This window comes from Podarcis muralis, chromosome 17 (assembly GCF_964188315.1).
Source record: "Podarcis muralis chromosome 17, rPodMur119.hap1.1, whole genome shotgun sequence".
In the NCBI taxonomy this organism is placed as follows: Eukaryota; Metazoa; Chordata; class Lepidosauria; order Squamata; family Lacertidae; genus Podarcis; species Podarcis muralis.
In genome coordinates, this window is record NC_135671.1 from 9,312,393 (window position 1) to 9,335,081 (window position 22,689).

At 45.7% G+C, this 22,689-nt stretch overlaps 1 protein-coding gene across 3 annotated transcripts in view; it reads left to right on the forward strand.

The window, feature by feature from the left end:
* LOC114587337 (ephrin type-B receptor 5) overlaps nt 1–22,689 on the forward strand; it is a 156,848-nt gene that overhangs the window by 115,750 nt on the left and 18,409 nt on the right. The window lies entirely within an intron of this gene.

Consider the following 22,689-nt stretch of genomic DNA (forward strand, 5'->3'; position numbering starts at 1 on the left):
TCCTCCACCCCGCAAATCCAAGTGGACTTGGACTTCTTGTTGCAGAGATACCAAATCTTGCAAATGCCTTGTACTGGCAGAGAGGAGATATCATAAGAGGCAGGTGTTACACACTTATCTTTGCTCATTGTTTCTAGGCAGAGGTCTGTTATTTAAAGCTCCCTGTCCTGGTAGGGTTTTTTTGGGGGGAGGGGATGCCCCAGTGCTTCCTCCATGAAAACTCGCACCTTAATTCTAAATCAGAGCAAACAGCAATCTGCAGGAAACCCAAATTGCCGTTTGTTCCAGTTCAGCATTGAAAAGTGGGTTTTTGAGGGGAAAACAGAACAACAGCAAGGTGCTCAGATGTGAAACTGGGAAAGTGCAGCCATGTGCCTAGAAAGTGCAGGGCAAGAAAGATTTGTGTGGATGAGCCCTTAGTCTGGAGGGCCACAGGAGTTGGATATGTCAACAGCCACATGGGTCAAGAGGAGCAGGCGTTTCAGTGTGAGGCTTTGGCAGGGGGACCTCTGAGCATCAAGCCTAATGCAAAAATGAAGAGCAGTTTCTTGGATTCTGTGGCTGTCTCCAAACATCAGCTTTTCCTACACCTCATATAATGGCGCAGTTCTAAAGCACATTGTAGGGAAATGTAGGGATACTGCAAATCTCTGTGATCTCCCGTTTCCAGAGCAAAAATAAAATACGCATTTTTGCTTTCGTGGATGAGTGTTATGGACATTTCTGTTGGAACCACAACAGCAGCTGACGTTAATGCAGTATGTTGCACAGAGAAATCAGTTGCACGTGTCGTGTAAGCAGAGATTCTGGTCTATTTGATACGGTGGTGTCAGGGCTGCCTCAGGTCCCAGCTCACAAGAGACCAACGCCAAGTCCAGTTTATATACAAAGATGTTTATTGCAGTACATTGTTCGCTCCACAGCCGAGGCGCGCAGCCCCACGTCTGTTACGCTTAGACCGCTGAAGTCCCCTCTGAGTCAGTCCCTCCTCTGCACCAGTTTAAGAGGGCTGTGCTGCTCCACCTCTTCCTTTCTTTCCTTTTCCGCAGGGTCTTCCTGCCCCCTGGGGTTTCGCCCCTCCTGGATTCCCCTGACGCGGAATCCCCAGACAGCTCTTCCCCCCTCCTGCGTGCTTTGGGACCTGGCTCCTCCCCCGGGCTCCCTGTACTTCCGCGCGCCTCCACATTTGAACTTGGCGCGCGTTCGCAGCCTCTAACTTTCCTCTTGACAGTTACACTACTCCCTGCACTACTCCCCTCCCCTTCCGGGAGGATGTCTTGCTCCGATCTCACCTCCCTCTCTGCTTTCGGACTTGCTCCTCCTGTCACTGTGGAATCTCCACCCCCTTCACTGCGCTCTGGCGTGGAAGCCGGTCCCGACTCCCAGCTCCCACTCTGGGTTCCCCTGCTGGTCCCCTGCTCCTGACGGGTCTCCCCTGTGACTCCCCTCGACCTGACCACAGGCGCCCCCCTCTGGGAATCCTCCGAATCACTTGAAAGGCTCATGGAATCCCTCAACTCATTGTCATCCTCTTCCTTGCTGTCTCGGGATTCCTCCCCCTCGCTCTCCGTCTCCTCCCTCACCTGTGCCTCTGTCCCTGAACCCCTGACAGGTGGTCTTGTGTTTTTGCACGTCAGATATGCGCGAGTAGGCCTTGAGATGCAAGCCACCCTACATACTTTTAGTGACTCTACAGTAAATTTGACTATTTATTGACAGTTGTTACCAACACTTGACCATCACTATAAATAGAGTAGATTTGCTCTGCACTCACTGTGCATATCATAGGCCCAAATTTCTTCTCCTTTTTTTTTTTTTTTTGAATGACAGTTTGATCTGTGTTAATACTAGCACTATATTATATATAACCTTTCTATCCTGTTCATTGCAATCGTAATTCCAGGATAACAGTAAAATTATACTAGCGGCCTCATACTCAGTGTTGCTCAGGAACTGTAAGAAACCAAAAACAGCAATAAAAACAACAACAGCAAACAGTGCAGTTTTAAAATAAGTGGTTAAAATCAGTGCAATTTAGAAAGTCTGGCATCCAGTTGTATTCAAAGACGAACAAAAACCTAGAATCATAGAATCATAGAGTTGGAATAGACCACAAGGGCCATCGAGTCCAACCCCCTGCCAAGCAGGAAACACCATCAGAGCACTCCTGACATCTGGTTGTCAAGCCTCTGCTTAAAGACCTCCAAAGACGGAGACTCCACCACACTCCTTGGCAGCAAATCCCACTGTCGAACAGCTCTTACTGTCAGGAAGTTCTTCCTAATGTTTAGGTGGAATCTTCTTTCTTGTAGTTTGGATCCATTGCTCCATGTCCGCTTCTCTGGAGCAGCAGAAAACAACCTTTCTCCCTCCTCTATATGGCATCCTTTTATATATTTGAACATGGCTATCATATCACCCCTTAACCTCCTCTTCTTCAGGCTAAACATGCCCAGCTCCCTTAGCCGTTCCTCATAAGGCATCGTTTCCAGGCCTTTGACCATTTTGGTTGCCCTCCTCTGGACACGTTCCAGTTTGTCAGTGTCCTTCTTGAACCGTGGTGCCCAGAACTGGACACAGTACTCCAGGTCTCCTTGATCTCAGGAAACTCCATACAAAATTGCTGCAGTTTTGAATAGTTTGGCCTGCCATTTTTGTTCAAAATTGTGTCTGGTTGCATCCAAACATAGCTGAAAAACTACTCCTTGATCTCAGGAAACATAATGCAAAATTGGGTTACAATAGCAGCAAACAAGCAACTTTCCTAAATACACATAAAAGCAACATCACAAAACAAAGGGAGATAAATTACAGTCAATAAACATCCAATCTGACTCCAGCAAAGGCTCTGAACAAGGAACCAGGTCTTTTAGCTGGTGCTGGAAATTCAGTCATATCTAAGGGGAGGGAGTTCCAAAGCAGGGGCGCCACCACCAGGAAGGCTCTCCCCAACCAAACAAACCTCAGTTTAACAGGTGGCTACACCAAGCAAAAAGGGACATGGGTGGCACTGTGGTCTAAACCACTGAGCCTAGGACTTGCCGATCAGAAGGTTGGCGGTTCGAATCCCCGCAACGGGGTGAGCTCCCGTTGCTCAGTCCCTGCTCCTGCCAACCTAGCAGTTCGAAAGCATGTCAAAGTGCAAGTAGATAAATAGGTACTGCTCCAGCCGGAAGGTAAACAGCATTTCCGTGCGCTGCTCTGGTTCGCCAGAAGTGGCTTAGTCATGCTGGCCACATGACCCGGAAGCTGAACACTGGCTCCCTTGGCCAATCAAGTGAGATGAGCGCCGCAACCCCAGAGTCAGCCACGACTGGACCTAATGGTCAGGGGTCTCTTTACCTTTACCTTTACCTTTACCTTTACACCAAGCAAGCCAGTCTTGAAGATGAGCTATTTCTTCTCACAGGTAACCAGGTCCCACGTTTTTTAGAGTTTTATATACCATCACCAGCATGAGGAAAACAATAAATTCTCTGCATTTTGCTATTCAGTCATGAGTATATCAAACAATGGGCCTTTCAACCTTGCAAAGTATGTGAAATGGTGTTACTGGACTGTGGCTACAGTATAAAGCAAGGACAGGCATTGTAATTCCATCTGCAGTTTTGAATGGGGACTGTAATGCCCCTTTAAGCCTATTTTGGATATGATTATACAAGTAGTCCATTACCGTGGTTGGGATCCATTTTACAACAAACAAACAAACAAAACCCCAGAACAATTGCACCCCTGCTGTAGCAGCTGACTGGCAAACATGCTGTGCTTGCATACAGGAAGGTATAAATATCTACGAAAACAACAGGACAGGTTTTGCACATTCCTAGGAAGAAAATACTGCAAGGAAGAAACAGTATTAGAAGAGGATGTGTCAGGTGGTCCCCTCCATCTCCTGCTCACCGCTGTTGTTTTGCCTGACCCTCTGCTACCTTTCAGTTCCTCTTCCCTTTCAACTTCCTCGTTTACCTTTTCTGTGTCACACTTGCTCTCTTCCTTCTCCCAGCTGCCTTTTGTCTTGTCTCTTCCTTTCCGCGCACCTTTTCACTTCCCATCAGCTTCTGTCCTTGGCAGCCCATATTTCACGGCCTTTTAAAACGAACGTTGCAACGATGCACCGGCCTGTCTGTCTCCGAAGGGAAAGCATATGAGAGGTTGACAAAAGGTAAAACTATGTGAATCGCTAGTCTGAACCGCAGAAACACAGGCAGTCTCTAGGTCTGCAGAATGCCGGAAACCTTTATCAAAATGTCAGGGAGCCAAGTTGTTGCTGAATTTCAGTTGTGGGTGAAGCATTGGAAGCAGTAAAGCTGCATTTCAGATGTCACCTGTATAGGTAAAAGAAATTCAGTTGGTGATGTGGAGGCTTTCTCATCAAGGTTTGGAGGCTGGCTCTCTAAAGATAAATATTGTGGGATACTTGTGGAATTCAAGGTTAGGTGGCAACCATTTTTAGGCACATCCAGTTGACGCATAATCACCAATGTGCGGGTCCTTTTGGACCTGGAAGAAGGCAGAACGGGGACATTCAACTGACGCACATGGGGGCCAGGAACAGAACCCCTGCATGAAATGTATTTGCAACTTCTTGTATGAAATGACCAAATCTGCATTTTTTAAGGAACTTGGAAGCGGCCTTATATTATTCTGGGTCGGTTCGTTCGTCCATCTAGCCAGGGGTACCAACAAGATTTTCTGAGCCTGGTGCACTGTACCTAGACTAAGTGCTTTCTCCTGCACTTACCAGTGAAGAAATAATTTTGCATACAATTTGCGAACAGTTTATGTCACGTGCAAATTTGTATCCACTGTTGTAGGTGCGGGTGTGGCGCTCTCAAAAATAAATCAAGTGTCACACACAAGTTACAAGGTGTCCAACAGACAGAATATCAGCAGGTGAAATTTTCCCCATAGTTCTAGGCTACAAAAGGCTTGCTCTGTTTAATATGTGCTTGCCCCATATCTGTGGTTTTGGTCACCTCCTGCCTTGGTCCAACTCTCAGATGAACATGCCTCACATTGCTGTTGTGAACATACAGAAGAAGATATAAAATGGCTGAAAAAGACCACAGTGCTTTTTTACTTATAGGCATCACATTTGTACTTTGTGGCATAAAATTTTGCCTCTTTTCACCAAAATTATGCATGTTTTGTCCCATCCCCTAAAAAAAAGAGAATACCTGCATGTTTCCAAGTACCCGTATGTTGCATCCACACTTTTACATTTTGTGTAGGCATGCACACTTCAAAAAAAGCAATGTCCTGTGGGGGTGCAAAATGAAGCCAGTACAGAAATTCTCCCCACACTGACTGCATCCCATATTTGAACTTTCTATAATGTCACTAGAGAATGCAGAAAAACGTGCCAAGCAAACCCAAGACTTTCTTTCGGGCAGGCAACAGCTGCCACAGGTGTCTACAAATGTGAGGGCACAATCAAGTTGCCTTGTACCTGCCAGAAGTTACTAGGCAGGCTTCCTGGATGTGCTAGACCTGGAGAGCTGGGATTTGGAGAGGCCATAAGTACAGGAACCACCAAGGTGTGATCCCCTAAAAAAAAGAGAAAATAGTACACCTCCAAGGCTTCAGCCGATCTTAACATGGACCAATTATTGTGTGTTTAGATGCACACACCCCAACTATATTCAAGTGAGCTTACTCCCAGGTTGGTGTGCACAACAGACCCTGTTATCATGAACTTCTCCGTCCCTTTCCCACAAGAAATCCCAGACTGCAATCCTGTACCCACTTACCTTGAGTTAAGGCCCATTGAACATAAAAAAAGATTACTTCTGAGTAGACATTCATACAGTTGAACTGTAAGTTAATTATCCATTACATTCTTTATGAGTGTCTGGTCCTTAGTGGAGATGCTTAAGCCTCTTTGCAAAATATTCAGTTTGCTGCTGCCCCTCCTCCTCCTGCTCTTCTTCTTCTTCTTCTTCTTCTTCTTCTTCTCCTCCTCCTCCTCCTCCTCCTCCTCTAGAAGTGAGGGGATTCTTTAACGGTAGATTCTGCAGAAAGTAACTTAACAGAGAGTATCTGAGCTCAAATGTGCAGGGGATGAAGAGGCAGGGATTCCTGGTATCCAGGCAACTCACTTGTCAATCACAGCTCTGATTTCACTCGTTAGCTGAAAACACTGAAAGGCACCATTCTGCATTTCAAGTGTCAGCCAAGCTCAACTTCTGCACCCATTCTCCAAGAGCACATACGCAAAATCCTGGAATGTGATACCTGCCTTGAATACTGAGATAACCTTGGTGTGGATGTTCAGGATACCATAGCATATTTCAGGTTTGAACCTCCGTTTGGCCCTTGCACCTGTTTTGCAAAGGGGGCCAAGGTGTGAGGCGGCAGCATTAAAAAGAAATGCAAAACGGATTGTAATGCAACATTCCCAGAGGCTGAGCCCCTTGAACATTGTGAGCAATAAATCCTAATGCTAACTTATTGATAAGAAGTTATGATAACCTTTAATAAATCGTAAGTCTATCACAAGGTAAACAAGAGTATTATTGGAGTGGAAAAAACAGTAGAGCACACAGGACTAGAGCGGTGGGTGGCCAAACCAGGAACCCAACCTGGAGTGCACATTCGCCATTCCAAGGTGGGTCCCTTCAGTCAGGAGTCTGAAAGTGGCGGTTCACCTGGAGATGGGGGTGGAGTTAGGTGTCTGTAACGAAACAGGTTCTGCTGTATTAACCAGATCTGGGAAGAAGTCCAGATTCCCAGCATGGAGGCCAACCCAGAGGCTGACGCTGCCCCTCTCCTGAGACCTGTTCACTAGGCTGGACCCCAGCCATGGCGTTCCAAATTCAAGCCCTCTCTGCCCTGACATGTCTTGCTGCTCTTGCTCGCCTCTAGTTAATCCCATTTCCGGTCTTGCTTCTGGAGAAAATGAGCAGCCAGGCTGGTTTGGGCTGGGCTGGGCCTCCATGTCCTGCCAGTAGCAGAGCCATAATTGGATTCCTTGTGTCTCTTTCAAATTGCGGAAAAACAAAGATCCTCAGGGAGGCTTCCTCAGGTCCCTTCAGCCGTACAAGAGAAGCAAATCAACTCTCATGCAGCACAGGGGTCTTGGGAGACCAGGAGTGCTGAAAGCCTCCCCGTCAGAGTAGCGGTACCTATTGGGCAGCTATTGTGGTCAGGTCCTCCTTTGTCTGCTGTTTCCCCCCCCTCCCCCCTCGTCCTCTTCCCCAAGATCATTAGGAGTGAGCTTGAGATGAGCTGACCTCGATTCGTAGTGACAGCTCACGCTAACTAGGCCTCTGTTGCTCCGTCACGTGGCCCCGCCTCACCCCCCGCCTCTATCTATTCGTCCCCCTTGGCAACTTTTCATTTTAGCTTACATTTTTTCCTCCCCGATTACACATACATTTGGGAAGACTTGCCTGGGCTCAGAGAAAGGCGGGATAAAGGAGATGGGGACGGGGGTGGGGTGGGCGGACAGGAAGAGGAAACCCTTTCTGAATGAATGGCTGTATCAGTCGTAAGGACACAAGGCGACTCCTGCTGCATCACACCTAAGGGCCATGCAGTCTGGCAGGCTTACAATCGCAGCAGAGGGGGAAGAGACCTCCCCTGTTACTTGTCCTCAACATCTGGTATTTAGAGGCATGCTTGCTGCATCTGAACATGGAGGTTTGATTTATGTACAATGGATAATGGACATGGATAGGCCCCTCTGTTTGTATAGTTTTTAAAGCATCTAAATGGTTGCTGTTATATATTGTGTTTGTGAATTCCACGAGCTAGCTATTTTGTTGTGTGAAAGTACTAGGATTATGAGAGATGGAGAAAAATTATCTTTGTATTTTTTCCCCTGCACTGTTAACCATGGTATAGGGCTTTGTCATGCCCTGCCCCTGTTTCCTTGTTTTCTAAATGAAAATGCCCCAAATGTTCTAGCCTTTTCCTGTAGGGAAGGTGCTCCAACATCTTGATTATTTTGGTTCTCAAACCCCATCCCTAGTTGTGTGTGTGTATCTTCTGTCTGTCTGTCTGTCTGTCTGTCTGTCACTCTCCCTCCCTCCCTTATAAACCCAGTAGATCAGGCTGCAGAAGTGCTTCTCCAAGTTCTAAAGATCTCAGAAGCCCATGTGTCAGGCCATATTCTGTGGAATCATAGAATTGTAGAAGCCCCTGCAATGCAGGGATCTCAACATGACAGATGGCCATTCAACCACTGCTTAAAAACCTCCAATGAAGAAGAGGCCACCACCTTCTGAGGGACTTTGTTCCACTGTCAAACAGCTCTTACTGTCAGAAAGTTATTTCTGATGTTTAGTCAGAATCGCCTTTCTTGTAACTTGAATCCATTGGTTCAAATCCTACCCTCCAGTGCTCCATCTTCCATATGGCAACCCTTTAGATATTTGAAGATGGCTATCTCCTCTCGGTCTCCTCTTTTCCAGGCTAAACATATCCAACTCCCTCAACTACTGCTCATAAGGCTTGGATTCCAGACCCTTGATTCCAGACCCAGCTTGTCAATATTCTTCTTAAATTGTAGGACCTAGAACCGGATACAGTATTCCAGGTGTGGTCCAACCAAGGCAGAATAGAACAGTACTATTACTTCCCATGTATATTAAGGAGAAATTTGTGCTAAAATGCTGATGAACTTTCATGAGGGTTATTTGCAACCTGGTGTGGCAATGTGGAGAACTGAACTAAGAGTAGAAAAATGAGGAAGTGAGAGGAAGTGAAATTGACATATTTGTCTGGCCATAGTCAGGACACAAGTTAAGCTGATAAGATACATGGTCCAGTAGTTTCCTGTAATTAGTTTCATTCCTACACAACAAGCAGTAATAAACTATAAGGTAATTTTAGATTGGCGTTTCCGTGTGCTGCGCTGGCTCGCCAGATGCAGCTTGTCACGCTGGCCACGTGACCCGGAAGTGTCTCCGGACAGCGCTGGCCCCCGGCCTCTTGAGTGAGATGGGCGCACAACCCCAGAGTCTGTCAAGACTGGCCCGTACGGGCAGGGGTACCTTTACCTTTAATTTTAGATTTACCTTATAGTAAATTTAGGAAAAGCACCCTTACTGTAATAGTAGCTCAGCAAAGGAATCAACTGCCTAGGTGACATGTGGAATTTGCTGTTTGCTTATTTTACTTGCACTCTGCACCCAGAACAGGAGGGCAGTCAGAATTACATGGGCATCATTTGAATCCATGCCATTTGCCATGCAATTTTAGATGGGACAAAAAAGTCTTGTCATTGATGACTGAGTACCACATTCAAAATTGCCTTTGAAACTGATTTATGCATGGATCCTTCCACACACTAAATGGCAGCAATTATGAGATTGCCTCTCTGGAGCTTATCCTGGCTCTCTATTGAGAATACCTGCATGTTTCCAAGTACCCGTATGTTGCATCCACACTTTTACATTTTGTTTAGGCATGCGCACTTCAAAAAAAGCAATGTCCTGTGGGGGTGCAAAATGAAGCCAGTACAGAAATTCTTCTCCCCACACTGACTGCATCCCATATTTGAACTTTCTATAATGTCACTAGAGAATGCAGAAAAACGCGCCAAGCAAACCCAAGACTTTCTTTCAGGCAGGCAACAGCTGCCACAGGTGTCTACAAATGTGAGGGCACGACCAAGTTGCCTTGTACCTGCCAGAAGTTACTAGGCAGGCTTCCTGGATGTGCTAGACCTGGAGAGCTGGGATTTGGAGAGGCCATAAGTACAGGAACCACCAAGGTGTGATGAGGATTTCATCTCGAGGCAGTGACATTCACAGGCAATAGTGCAGAAGGGTCATTAGGCAGACTTTACAAGGCTGAAGAGATACGGCTGAGGAGGAGATTTCTAGGGCTGAGCGTGACCCTGAGATTATTGACTGTGAAGGCAGATAAAAACTTTAGCTCAGGAGGAAAATTGATTCAGGCTATTACTCTTGCTGCAAGAGGCACATCCGTTAAGTTCAGCTGAAAGTTGCAGACAGGTATGTGCCAGGGAAGGGCACACAGTTTTCATAAGATAATGCACACTCAAAAACCATTAAGGTGTATCCGACAGAGAAGGCCTGCATAACTTGTGACCCACAAAGCCAAGCGTAACCTGCCCACTGCGTCCTATGTTGCTTTCCAGGTGGTTTTTTTCCTCCAGGATCAAAACCAAGAGCTATATCAAGCCCCTGGTGGGACACTTGATGAGCTGTATTTGGCATGGTCGCTTCCAAGCAGGTCTGTGCTGCTAGCTGTACACTACAGCGTCAGATTCTCCCTTTGCCCCACAAACATTTTTAAAAATTAAATAAACAAACAAACAGCGCAGTCCACTGGAAACTCCTACACAAGTCCCACTAAAATGGGGGGACGGGGACGGGACGACAAGAAGTGATAATCAGCACTGGATGAGTGTTTTCAGTGCAAAACATAGAGAGTCTCCCACAGCAAGAAAAATGATGGATTATTGCTAGGACTGAGCTAGGAACGTCCGGTTCTTCTCGGTCAGGGTTTCCCAAAATTGGGTCTCCTGCTGTTTTTGGGCTACAACTCCCATCATTTAAAAGTGGTCTGAAAACAGTGTAACTTTATATTGCTGATAATATGTCCCAGGTAGTATTGATGGCTGTGGCTTTTGGGAACGCATATGCAATGCAATGCCATATAGTCTCGGGGTTTCTAAGGAGTTATAGGACACCTATGATTTGGTCTACATGAAACATAATCTAACTCTTTCTGTCTGCGACCTGGGTCACATGTAACACTAAGCCAAACTATGGCATAATGCAAGTGAGCAAACGTGGTTTCCTGGAGCGAAGATTTCATTCATGCACTTCCCCCAGTCTTCCTGCTGCCATACTACTCAAGGCTAAGCCATGGTGTGGCTTAGTGTTAGGTCCGAACCTGGGTTCATGTTTTATCTTGCTTCAGACACACTGTGAACTACAACCAAGATTTGTTCTTGCTTTCACCATTCATGGTTTCTCTGAGGGAGACTAGTTTGGGGCAATCCACTAATATCAGCTCCCTAACTGCAATATGAGGGACGCAGGTGGCGCTGTGGGTTAAACCACAGAGCCTAGGACTTGCTGATCAGAAGGTTGGCGGTTCGAATCCCTGCGACGGGGTGAGCTCCCGTTGCTCGGTCCCAGTTCCTGCCAACCTAGCAGTACGAAAGCACGTCATAGTGCAAGTAGATAAATAGGTACCGCTCCAGCGGGAAGGTAAGTGGTGTTTCCGTGTGCTGCTCTGGTTCGCCAGAAGTGGTTTAGTCATGCTGGCCACATGACCCGGAAGCTGTACGCCGGCTCCCTCGGCCAATAAAGCGAGATGAGCGCCGCAACCCCAGAGTCAGTCACGACTGGACCTAATGGTCAGGGGTTCATTTACCCTTACCTTTAACTGCAATATGAGGATAATAATAATGCATATCTGCTTAACAGAATCATTTTAAGGATTGCAGTGGGGTGGAGAACCAGTAGACCTCCAGATAGTCTTGAATGGCAACTTTCATTATCCCTGACCATTGGCCATACTTCTGGGGGTGGCAGTGAGTCAGAATTCAATACCATCTAGAAGGCCACATGTTCCCCACCTTTGGATTGCAATAAATCAGCACATGTGGAGTACTTTGAGCACATATAAATGCTAAGTGCTAAGGTAGAAGCAAATTGCACCATACTTCTCAAAGTCAGTGATGTGCAGTGAAATTTTTCATAGAGGGATAGTTAGGGCCAGAAGTGCCAGCTTGCAAGGGCGACGTCAGGCACATGATGTCCTGACATCATGCGTGTGTGCCTCCCTGAGCTGGGCAGAAGCTTCCCGGGGTTTGGGAAGGAGGCTCCAGGCCTCCGGCTGGATGCTGAAGCCCTCCTGCCTCCTTCCCAAAGCGGGATGAGCTTTGGGAAGGTGGCAGGAGGGCTCTTGGACCCATTAGAGCATTGCATCTCCCCCCCTAAGCCGGGCAGAATCTTCCTGTGCTTTGGGAAGGGGAATATTTAGGGGAGTAGCCCAGTCCCTAGTCCACTGACCGCACGCCATTGCTCAAAGTACAGATGCATTGAGGGCACAACTACATGTTACACTGAAAATGGCACCACTGTTCTCTCCCATGTCTCAAGTCCATGATGCAGCCTCTCAGGTTGTAGCGTTCCACATCCCTGCCCGCCACAGCCCATTGTGTGGAGCATCTGCCTTGCATGCAGAGGGTCATAGGTTCAGTCTGTGGGGTCCATGGGTAGGACCAAGACAGACTCCTGCCCCAAACCCTGGGGATCTGCTGGAAGTCAGTGTCAACACTGATGGGCTGGATGGACCAATGGTATACCTGGGTATAGGAGCAGCTTCCTATATGCTACTCTGGAAGCGCAGAATCTGACCAGCACAGGATTTGATGTGCAGCTCTAACCTGAAAGAACAAAGACAAGAATAAACTAATGAGAAGGATAAGCATTTTAAAAGCAGAGAGAGAGAAAAGGCCCCGCTGTGCAGCAAGGAAAAGAAACACGTAGCAAAGCAAGCAAGGTGAAGCTAATCAATACGAATAACAACAAGGGGAAAAAAGCAACAGCAAAATACTTGAGATAGTTTTAAGTGGCGCTGCCGTCTGGTTTGCTTGACTGTCATACATGCTCCACGTAGGAAAACATTCCTGATGCCTAATGCGGCAAACAGCAGGCTGAAGGCGATTGCTGAACCCCTTCATTAAAAGCCTAGTCCCACTGCCATCTTCAGGACAATCTGATCCTCAGAGATTGTTTGTGGCAGCAAATTATCTGAGTGCTATTAGGCACAGCTAGTGTGTCTCCACACATAAGCCTCATTAGAAGAGAGCAAAAGTTAGAGCAGTGACAAATTGCCATGCTTTGGTGCTCTAGAGGTGTGGCACGTACAAAATGAATCCTAGAGCCGGGCGGCCCTGCAGTGCGCAGAATTGATCCCCTAGCTGCAAAACGAGGAAGGACATTGATGTGGTGCGTGTCTCCTTGACTGCAAATCCACAGGTTGGTTGCAAGCCAGATGTTGGGGCCCTGTGTAAGAGGCCTGCATATTTGTATCCATGCATCTGCTGTGTTCATGATGTGCCTGCGTTGTTTAAGGAATGATGTTAAGTGTTGCAATATGCTGTATTTTTCAGTGTATAACACGCCCCCATATATAAGACGTCCCCTATTTTTGTGGACTCCAACTTAAGCTTTTCGGGGAGAGGGGGACCACAAAAGCCGCCAGTTGCCCACCCAATTGCCACAGCAAATCAACACCAGCCCTTGTTGCAGCCACCAACAACGCACAAATAGCCACTGACAAGCTCCGGCTAGCGGAAGATACCAATACCACGTCACCAGTATGCACTGGCTGTGTAGAACACGCCCGCCATTTTTTACTAAATTTGTTTAGGAAAAAGCCCTTGTCTAATACACGGAAATGTACGGTAATGTGCCACATTGTATCTCTTTCAAGGGGTACATGGTGCTGTAGGGATGTTCATTTAGTGATGGTACCAAGACCGAATAAAAACTGGTAATTTTGATGGAGCAATACCCTGCCAACCACTTAGCTTCTAATTTATTTATTTCTTGTTAGGTTTTTTTAAAAAAATATTCAGTGCAGTTCTTTCCTATCGTTTACATGGATCCCCCCCCCCCCCCAAAAAAAAAAACCACACACCTAAGCTGTTGCTTCTTCCTGGATTAGTCAAAGGGGAGATTTCATCCAATTGGGGATGTCACAGTGAATGGACTTGTTACCTGTAGCTTTTCACCTGGGTTCCCACAGTGTGTGGTATTCCTGGAGACAGGAAGTATAGAACTATTAACTGCTTAGCATTTTGGACTAGGGATGCTGTTTGCATGAGCTTTCGTTTCAGTATCAGAAAAACCAAGAGAGGCAGTTGTGTTAGATGTGGGCAACTGTTTGTTGTATGCCACCAGCATAGATGAACATAGTGTAGGCCAGAGTAGAAGGATGCATGACTCAGCAGTGTTGGATTCAGGTTACGCTGTTTGCCTTTATAGCATATATGTATTTTTAAAATATTTTTATTATTATTATTAATGTTTATATACACCACTTTTACACACAGAAAAAATATGGCTCAAAGTAATTGCAGTATTAAAAGCAAGACAATAAACAGAACTTTATTACATTTATAGTCCACTTATCCTACAAGGAGGGACGTGGGTGGTGCTGTGGGTTAAACCACAGAGCCTAGGGCTTGCCGATCAGAAGGTCGGCGGTTCAAATCCCCACGACGGGGTGAGCTCCCGTTGCTCGGTCCCTGCTCCTGCCCACCTAGCAGTTCGAAAGCACGTCAAAGCGCAAGTAGATAAATAGGTACCACTCTGGCGGGAAGGTAAACAGCGTTTCCGTTCGCTGCTCTGGTTCACCAGAAGCAGCTTAGTCATGCTGGCCACATGACCCGGAAGCTGTACGCCGGATCCCTCGGCCAATAAAGCGAGATGAGCGGCACAATCCCAGAGTCGGTCACAACTGGAAATAATGGTCAGGGGTCCCTTTACCTTTACTTTTATCCTACAAGGAGCTGAAAGTTCAGGCTAGTATACATACAACAACCTTGTGGGGGAGATTAGTCTGAGAGACAGTGACTGGCCCAAGGTCACCCAGTGAGCTTCATGGCTGAGTGGGGTTTTGAACCCTGGTCTCCCAGGTCGTAATCCAGTGTTAATCACTACACAGCACTGGATCACTCCACATATCAAGAATTCAATTCAACATTATAGAAATGATTAACAGAATAATAACTTTTTTTTTAAAAAAAGTTCATAATATGCATATCCATTATTTAACACCGGCTTCCTCAGCCTCTGCCCTCCAGATGTTTTTTTGGCCTACAACTCCCATGATTCCTAGCTAGCAGGAGCAGTGGTCAGGGTTGATGGGAATTGTAGTCTCAAAACATCTGGAGGGCCGAGGTTGAGGAAGCCTGATTTAACATTTCAGGTTTTCTAAAATAAATAGATAGATAGATAGATAGATAGATAGATAGATAGATAGATAGAGGGATTAGAACTCCCAAAGTGAAGAACTTCCATTCAGTGCTGCTCCTCTGGCATAACTCCCATCACACCCAGTAGCCAGGTAAAAATACCCTTTCTCTTCAGAACCAGCTACTGGCCTCTCACACTACAGCTGGCTGCTCCTATTCTTCCCCACAGAGAGATCTTCTCTTCAGGCCAGCTCACTGATGAATTGCCTTTCTGGGCTCTTGATCTCTCCCCATGCAATCCAGGAACTGGCAGAGGGGGCAGGATTTATGTTAAATCTGCTACAACCCCTTTACTTCCTGATATTTCTGCTCTTATGCAGTTGCGGGGAGGGCTAGGCGTTCACAGCTGGGGACAAAGTCTCGAGTGGGGAGAGGGATTTATTATCGTTTGTATTTTCTTTACGATTGCGCCAAATTACATAGGGTTTGGAAACGTTGAGGTAATCTTTGGATGCGCAGGCCTCTCAGAGAGAACGGGTAATCTTCTTGCTTGCCTTCCTAGTTTCTGTGGGCTGCAAGTGGTCCTCCTCCTCCATATTTTCACCTTTTAAGATTTGTTTTGTTGGGGACTTTTGTTCAGTCTTGCACAGCTGGAATCCCGCCTGTCCCCAAAGCTATTACTAAAAGCTTGTATCTTCATTCAACCTAGTTGCAATAGTCTTGCATCCTGTGTAATCCTATAACAGAGTTTTAGTTATTTCCCATTTGACTTTTATCCAGCAAGGGTTTTGTAAATGTGCGAGCCTTTTGTTAGGAGACAGCAACAGTATCGACGGCATAGTAATAGCCGTTGGCAGCTGAGCTCAACGTGGGTTGCTCTCACTTGCTATTTGGCTGTTTGTGATAGGATGTCGTGGCAGCACGACGTAGCCAATTAGATTTGGCTATGGACTGATGTCATGGAAGGCGAGTGAGAGCAAGGCAAATGAATGAGCAGACATGGTTGCAAGGAGCGTTGGAAAATGGCCAGAAAAGCAAAGCATTTTTCAGCACTTCTATGAGTAATTTCAATTCAGCTGGAGCCATTACAGCTGCTGTTGCAGATGTACAAAATAGTGCTGCCTTCTCTCTTATTGAACCAGACTCTGAATGTTATATAGAGGGAAAGAGAGATGCAGAAAATATCGAGCAGATCCGGAATGTATTCCTTGAGTGTTTAAACGAGGGGTGTGAACCTGTGAGCCCCAGCCAACATGGTGAATAGTCAGGGGTGATTCATAGAATTGTAGAATTGGAAGGGATTCATTTCATTTCATTTCATTTCATTCATTTATTATATTTTTATGCCGCTTTTCTTTCACACAAATTACATCTTGAGGGTTGTAGTCCAACAACACTTCTGTGATTCTACAAACATATTCAAAGAGGCTGCAGGTCTCCCATAGCTAGTTTAAATGAAGATAACATAGAAAATACCAAAGATCCAGTATGTGTAACACAGAAGAACTGTTCATCTGCCATATATCACACTCCCTTCTTTCCTATCCAACTTTCTTTCCACTCTTCTTCAATGCACAATTATTTATTTATAGTAATATTTGTTCATTCATCATTGTTCAAATATAATGAGCCTATAATGCACAGTTGGCACGCCAGGTAGGTATTTTATATTTTCTTGTCAGATAAATTGTAAGAAGTGTTATGCAGACTGTTTGTTTCTGCACCCAGATGCATATGAATATTACACTCATAAAACAAGCTGCTGTCAGGCATGACCAAGCAATGAGTTCTGTGTCACTGCAAAGTTATTAAACACTTTCCCCAAGCAAATATTGGTCCAATAAATGTGGTTCCCCATATCTATTTATTTTGGCACAAATGGCGTAGGTACAACACAGACTTGGTTGGAAGATGTACGAAGCACACCACTCTTGACTGTGTAATGCCAGTGGATTTTGCTATTCTAAAATTTCTAGTTGTTAGATATAAAACTAGTTTAGTTTCATGGATAAGTAATTTATATGGATGAGTATACCTCCCCCTTCCATTATTGTTCCGTGGGTTCTCTCTGCCCTGTGTTCTTTTCCAACTTTCTTCTGCTACAGTGTGGAGAATTTCTAAAATGAATTCTGCAACTGGTGCATATGATGTTTGCTGAAACTTCCTGTTCCTTTCATCAACATTCGCTTGGGTTTCCCCCTACCACCGACCCCCCGACCCAGACCAGATTGCCAAAGTGAACAAGTGCTTGTGTTTACCAAGATTCCTCTTTGCATGTCATGCCACCAAGGCTGGATAGCTTAGTTGGTTAGAGCATGGTTCTGATAACACCAAGGTTCGATTCCCATCAGGGACAGCTGGATATTCCTGCACTGCAGGGAGTCGGCCTATAGCTGATTCTCAGGATCCCTTCCAATTCTGTGAGTCTAATATGAATAAGCCTTTGCACATGCCAGCAACTTGGACAAAATAAAAGGTGTGTATGATAGGAGATGCAACATGCAAGAAAAGACATGCTGATCATTCTGTATTATTATTTTTTTTTTTAAAAAAATAATGGGTGGATTGCCAGCTTAACGATTGACGTTCAGGGAGAAATTCCAATGGAGTGAATATCATGAGTGGTCCTGCTAACTTAAGTTTCACCATCACTTAGGACAAGCTGATACAACTCCTTCTCACACTCCTGTGGCAGCAGTGATATGGGAAGGAGGCAGTTTGTAAGCTCTTTCCACCAGGGCCCAGGTCCTGTGAGAGGATTTCAAGGGGAAAGTTGCTTCAGTCACCCCCAAATTATTGAGGGAAATGTTAGAAATTTCCTTTAAAGGAAGGCGGATGCCAAAGTATAGAGGCATTTAGTGGGTTGGGAATGATGGGTTTATTGAACTTGTTCATAGTGCAGAGGCGTGCTGAAATTTGTTGCACTGCTCCGGAACATGAGTTCAGAAAGAGGTACCTCCCTGTCCCTGCCTGTGGACATCCTGCAGAACTCCAGTGAGCCAGCGTGGTGTAGTGGTTAAGAGCGGTAGTCTCGTAATCTGGTGAACTGGGTTTGCTTCCCTGCTCCTCCACATGCAGCTGCTGGGTGACCTTGGGCCAGTCACACTTCTTTGAAGTCTCTCAGCCCCACTCACCTCACAGAGTGTTTGTTGTGGGGGAGGAAGGGAAAGGACAATGTTAGCCGCTTTGAGACTCCTTAAAGGGAGTGAAAGGCGGGATATCAAATCCAAACTCTTCTTCTTTTTCTCTGCTCAGTTGGTTAGACTAGAGCATGGTGCTGATAATGCAAAGGTTGCAGGTTTGATCCCCATATGGGACAGCTGCATATTCCTGCATTGCAGGGGGTTGGAATGGATGATCCTCAGGGTCCCTTCCAACTCTATGATTCCTTTGCTTGGTAAATTGAAACTCTACTGGTGCTTTTTGTGGGGTTTTTTAAAAAAAAATACTCTTCTGCTGCTGTTTCTTTCATGCCAGTAATTAATCAAGCTGGGTTTTCATTATTAATATCATTGTAGCTCTGAAAACGGGCTGCTATATTTTAAGCGGTTTTTAATGAATTATTTTAACAGTTAACTTGTTCGTTATAAATATGCTGTAAGCTGCATCATGCCGTTGGGAGAGGCAGGGCACCCGGGCTCTGCAAACAAACTTAACGAGTGATTGAATTAATCAAAGGTAAGGGCAAGATTGACAGAACGCCTCTGGAGCAAGTGAGGTAGGAAGAAGACCAACCCACTAGCACGATAATCCCTAAGACGCCTTTGTGCTCATATTGAGTTAATCATCAAGAAGCAGATATTTCGAGAGGGAGCCATTTGGAGCAGTTTGTTGGCAAAGCTCAGATGCAAACACACAACAGTCGTATTTCCTTGCCCGCCTGTGCCACTTGCATGCCCGTTGTTGATCCCTTTCGCTACAAGTACGGTTCTTAAAGCGATGTTAAAGAAATATCCATTGAGCTTTCTTCACAATTCGGGGGGCTTTCCAAATTAATGACTGAGCCTGGGTCCATCTTGCTGCAACTCCTGCCCTGATGTGTGGACTGCTTAAGCAGCAGTGAAAGCAAACAGATATATGGTCAGGTACTAAGTGCTGGCATAATGCTTAGTGGTGGTGCATGAATACCACTATAAGTGATGCATTTTAAAAGTTGGTTGCCGGGGAGTAGTGATGGCGAAGACATTCAGTTCAGTTCGCCTTTAAAGGTCAGCCTTCACTGTTTCTGAAACAACAAGCAAACCAAAACTCAGCCATCCTCCAAAATGCACACTTCTCCAGATTGTGCAGTCCAGCCGTGAAGTCGAGTCATTTGTGCACAAATGCATATACTCGGGCAAGTTGGCCATAAAATGCATTTATTTGTGCAAACAGCATTGAAAGAGGTGCTACATAAGGGGGAAAGTGCTTTGCAAAAATGTGCACGTTGGGCAAATTGCATACCAAGGTTGTGTATATTAGAAGAAATCGGCACTAAAATGCTGCTGAGAAGTTTGTTTCAAATTTCACAAACTGATGTGGAGAACTGATGAGTGGGAAAATGAGAAATAGGGAGAAACTATCCCATCCCTGGATGGGGAGGGAGCAAGCCACGGACATAGGAAGCTACCTTACAGTGAGTCAGACGATTGGTCTAGCTAGCTTAGTATTAGTATTAGCTTAGTATCAGAAAGTCGCCAGTTCGAATCCCCGTGACGGGGTGAGCTCCCGTTGCTGTGTCCAGCTCCTGCCAACCTAGCAGTTTGAAAGCACACCAGTCCACGTAGATAAATAGGTACCACTGCAGCAGGAAGGTAAACGGCGTTTCCATGTGCTGTGGCTTCTGTCACGGTCCTCCGTTGCACCAGAAGCAATCTAGTCATGCTGGCCACAAGACCCGGAAAGCTGTCTGTGGACAAACGCCGGCTCCCTTGGCCTGAAAACGAGATGAGCGACGCAACCCCATAGTCGCCTTTGACTGGACTTAACTGTCCAGGGGTCCTTTACCTTTACCTTACCTGTCTACACGGACTGATTTTCAGACATACTCATTCCCAGCCCTACCTGGAGACTCCCAGGATTCTTTGCAAAGGAGTTTTGGCGGTCCATCTTGCTGCAACTCCTGACCTGATGCAGTAGCGAAAGCACTGTACCACTCGGCTGCAGCCCCTTAGAGAGATTTGATTTTATAATTGTGCAAGGACCGCTTTTTCCTGCTTCCCTTCCTTGGGACTCGCCTTCCCTCCCTCCCTATTTATCTGCTGCTGTCTCACCAGCTTTACTGGCCGAGCGGCTGTCATTCCCACACCTGCCTTCTGCCACACACACACAGAAGACACGAAGGCAAAGTTGCTTCATAATGCTTAGAACCGTCTTATTTCTGCTTTGGAACTTGAAATACCATAAAATGGATGATTAAAATGAATGATTTACACTAATGATATTCAAGCCATCCTACACTACATGACTTCAGGCTCCATGTCTGCTGAGCTGAGCTCAACACACTGCAGACTTTTTATGTGAGAGAGCGTTAAGCAACAGGACACCCTCCCCAGGTTACTCCTCTCCATTTGCAAGGCGTACGTTTGAGATGTACATTAAGAAAACTGGTATGCATCTAACAGCTAACCCCCAGGGAGCTCGGCAGGACTCCCCTGATTTCATAGGAATTGTCCCATTCCCTCCCTCCCAATACCCTCATTTTCTCTTTCTCAGCAAACCACAGTTACTCTTAGAACCAAACTAGTCAAGCCCTTGTTTGTCTACAGAAACAGAATGGGAGACTTTGGTTTGTTCATGGTTTCCAGTTCTGTTTCACAGACAAATACAGTTTATGCCAACCATGGTTTCCTAATTAAGATATAATGGCAAACTGCGGAATACCACGAAAAAGGATGTGCAGGAGGATTTGAGGGGAGCCTCCATGGATCCTTCGTTCAATATCACAACTGAAATGAGCTAAAGTCTGTTCAGGTCAGTGTTTCCCAAACTTGAATCACCAGCTGTATTTAGACTACAATTCCCATCATCCATGACCACTGGTCCTGGTAGCTAGGGATGATGGGAGTTGTAGTCCAACAGCAACTGGAGACCCAAGTTTGGGAAACACTGCTTTATGTTCATCTTAACATGCATCAGACAGCTTTTTTGTTTTCTTTGCTTGTGCTATAAAGTGCCATCGCATTATAAAAATAAAAGTACCTAGTTGATACAGTGGGTAAGTGGTTTGTCTCAGGTAACTTTATTTTTTAATAAGACTAAGGGCTGTGAAGAACAGAAGGAACAAGGAGTACCCAAAACATTTCAGTGTGATCTTTCCTCTCGTACTGTTGTTTGATTTACATTATGTGAAACTCGTTCCTGCTTGCCTAAGCTGGTTAAAGCCTCTTTGATTTGCTTCTCTCGGAATAATTTCCTCTTGTTTTATATGAAGGGGGGGGGCCCTACCCTCAATCCTTTTGTGCTTCTCAGTGCTGAGAAGAAAGCAGCAGGCTTTACTGCTTTGCCAGATGTTTGCCAATTGGCCCAGGTGATCATAGGTTTGACTCTGGCCCTAGTTTGCCAGTTAGTCCAACCTTTTTTTTAATCATGTAAGCAGCAGCCCCCATTGATCGTTGGCAGAATTTTGTGGAAGATGCAGTGAGAACACAGGAAGGTTATATAACTGGATTATTTTTTTCTTCCCTGATTCTATCTTGAGCATCTTCAGTTTCCATCAATATGGAAATTTCCATAAATATTGGAGCTGGTGAATCAGTTGTTTTTTAAGATGTGTTCCAGGGAATCCTGTGGTTCTTCGTAAAGTTTATCTTTTCTTGAAAGGAAGTTTGCCTGCATGGGTATGCTGGATAGATTCCAGGGCAAACTCTGCATCAACAGAGAGCAGCAGCAAGGCCCAGTATGCTAGGCTTTCGTTGTGCATGGATCAAAAGAGTTCTGCAGAGCTTTCCTGGTCACCCTCTGAAATGTGCACAGTGTGTTTGTGGCACGGATAAGTTCCTGAAAGTTTGTTAGATGCTCCTGAGGGGCTGAGAGTGTGGTCCTTCCGCATTTATATGCCCAGTACAACCTTTCTTAACTACAAGTAGTGGATACTGCAGAGGTTTGGCACGATGAAGATCAAATCCAGATGTGTTTTGTAGTGTATTGGTCGTTTGGTGTTGTGGGTCTGCATTCAGACCTGTGTGGCACCCAGTATTTATATTTAGGTTTCTTGCATTTGCCTTCTTCTTAGTTTGGTTCCCAAATGGCTTAGTTGTCGAACAAATCGGCTCCCAAACACCGCAAACCCGGAAGTAAGTGTTCCTGTTTGCGAATGTTTTTCAGAAGCCGAACATCCAACGTGGCTTACGTGGCTTCCAATTGAGTGCAGGAAGATCCTGCAGCCAATCAGAAGCTGCGCCTTGGTTTTTGAACAGTTTCGGGAGTCAAATGGACTCCCAGAGCAGATTAATTTTGAGAACCAAGGTACAGTGGTACCCCGGGTTAAGTACTTAATTCGTTCCGGAGGTCCGTACTTAACCTGAAACTGTTCTTAACCTGAAGCACCCCTTTAGCTAATGGGGCCTCCTGCTGCTGCTGCGCTGCCGGAGCAGGATTTCTGTTCTCATCCTGAAGCAAAGTTCTTAACCTGAAGCACTATTTTTGGGTTAGCGGAGTCTGTAACCTGAAGCGTATGTAACCCGAGGTGCCACTGTATGCTTGTTCTTCTGCTACCATCCCCAGACTCTCCCACTAAGTATTGGTTTGGGGAAGGTTGACAAGTTTCTCAGAGAAACTTGTGTTGTTTGGAGCCAACA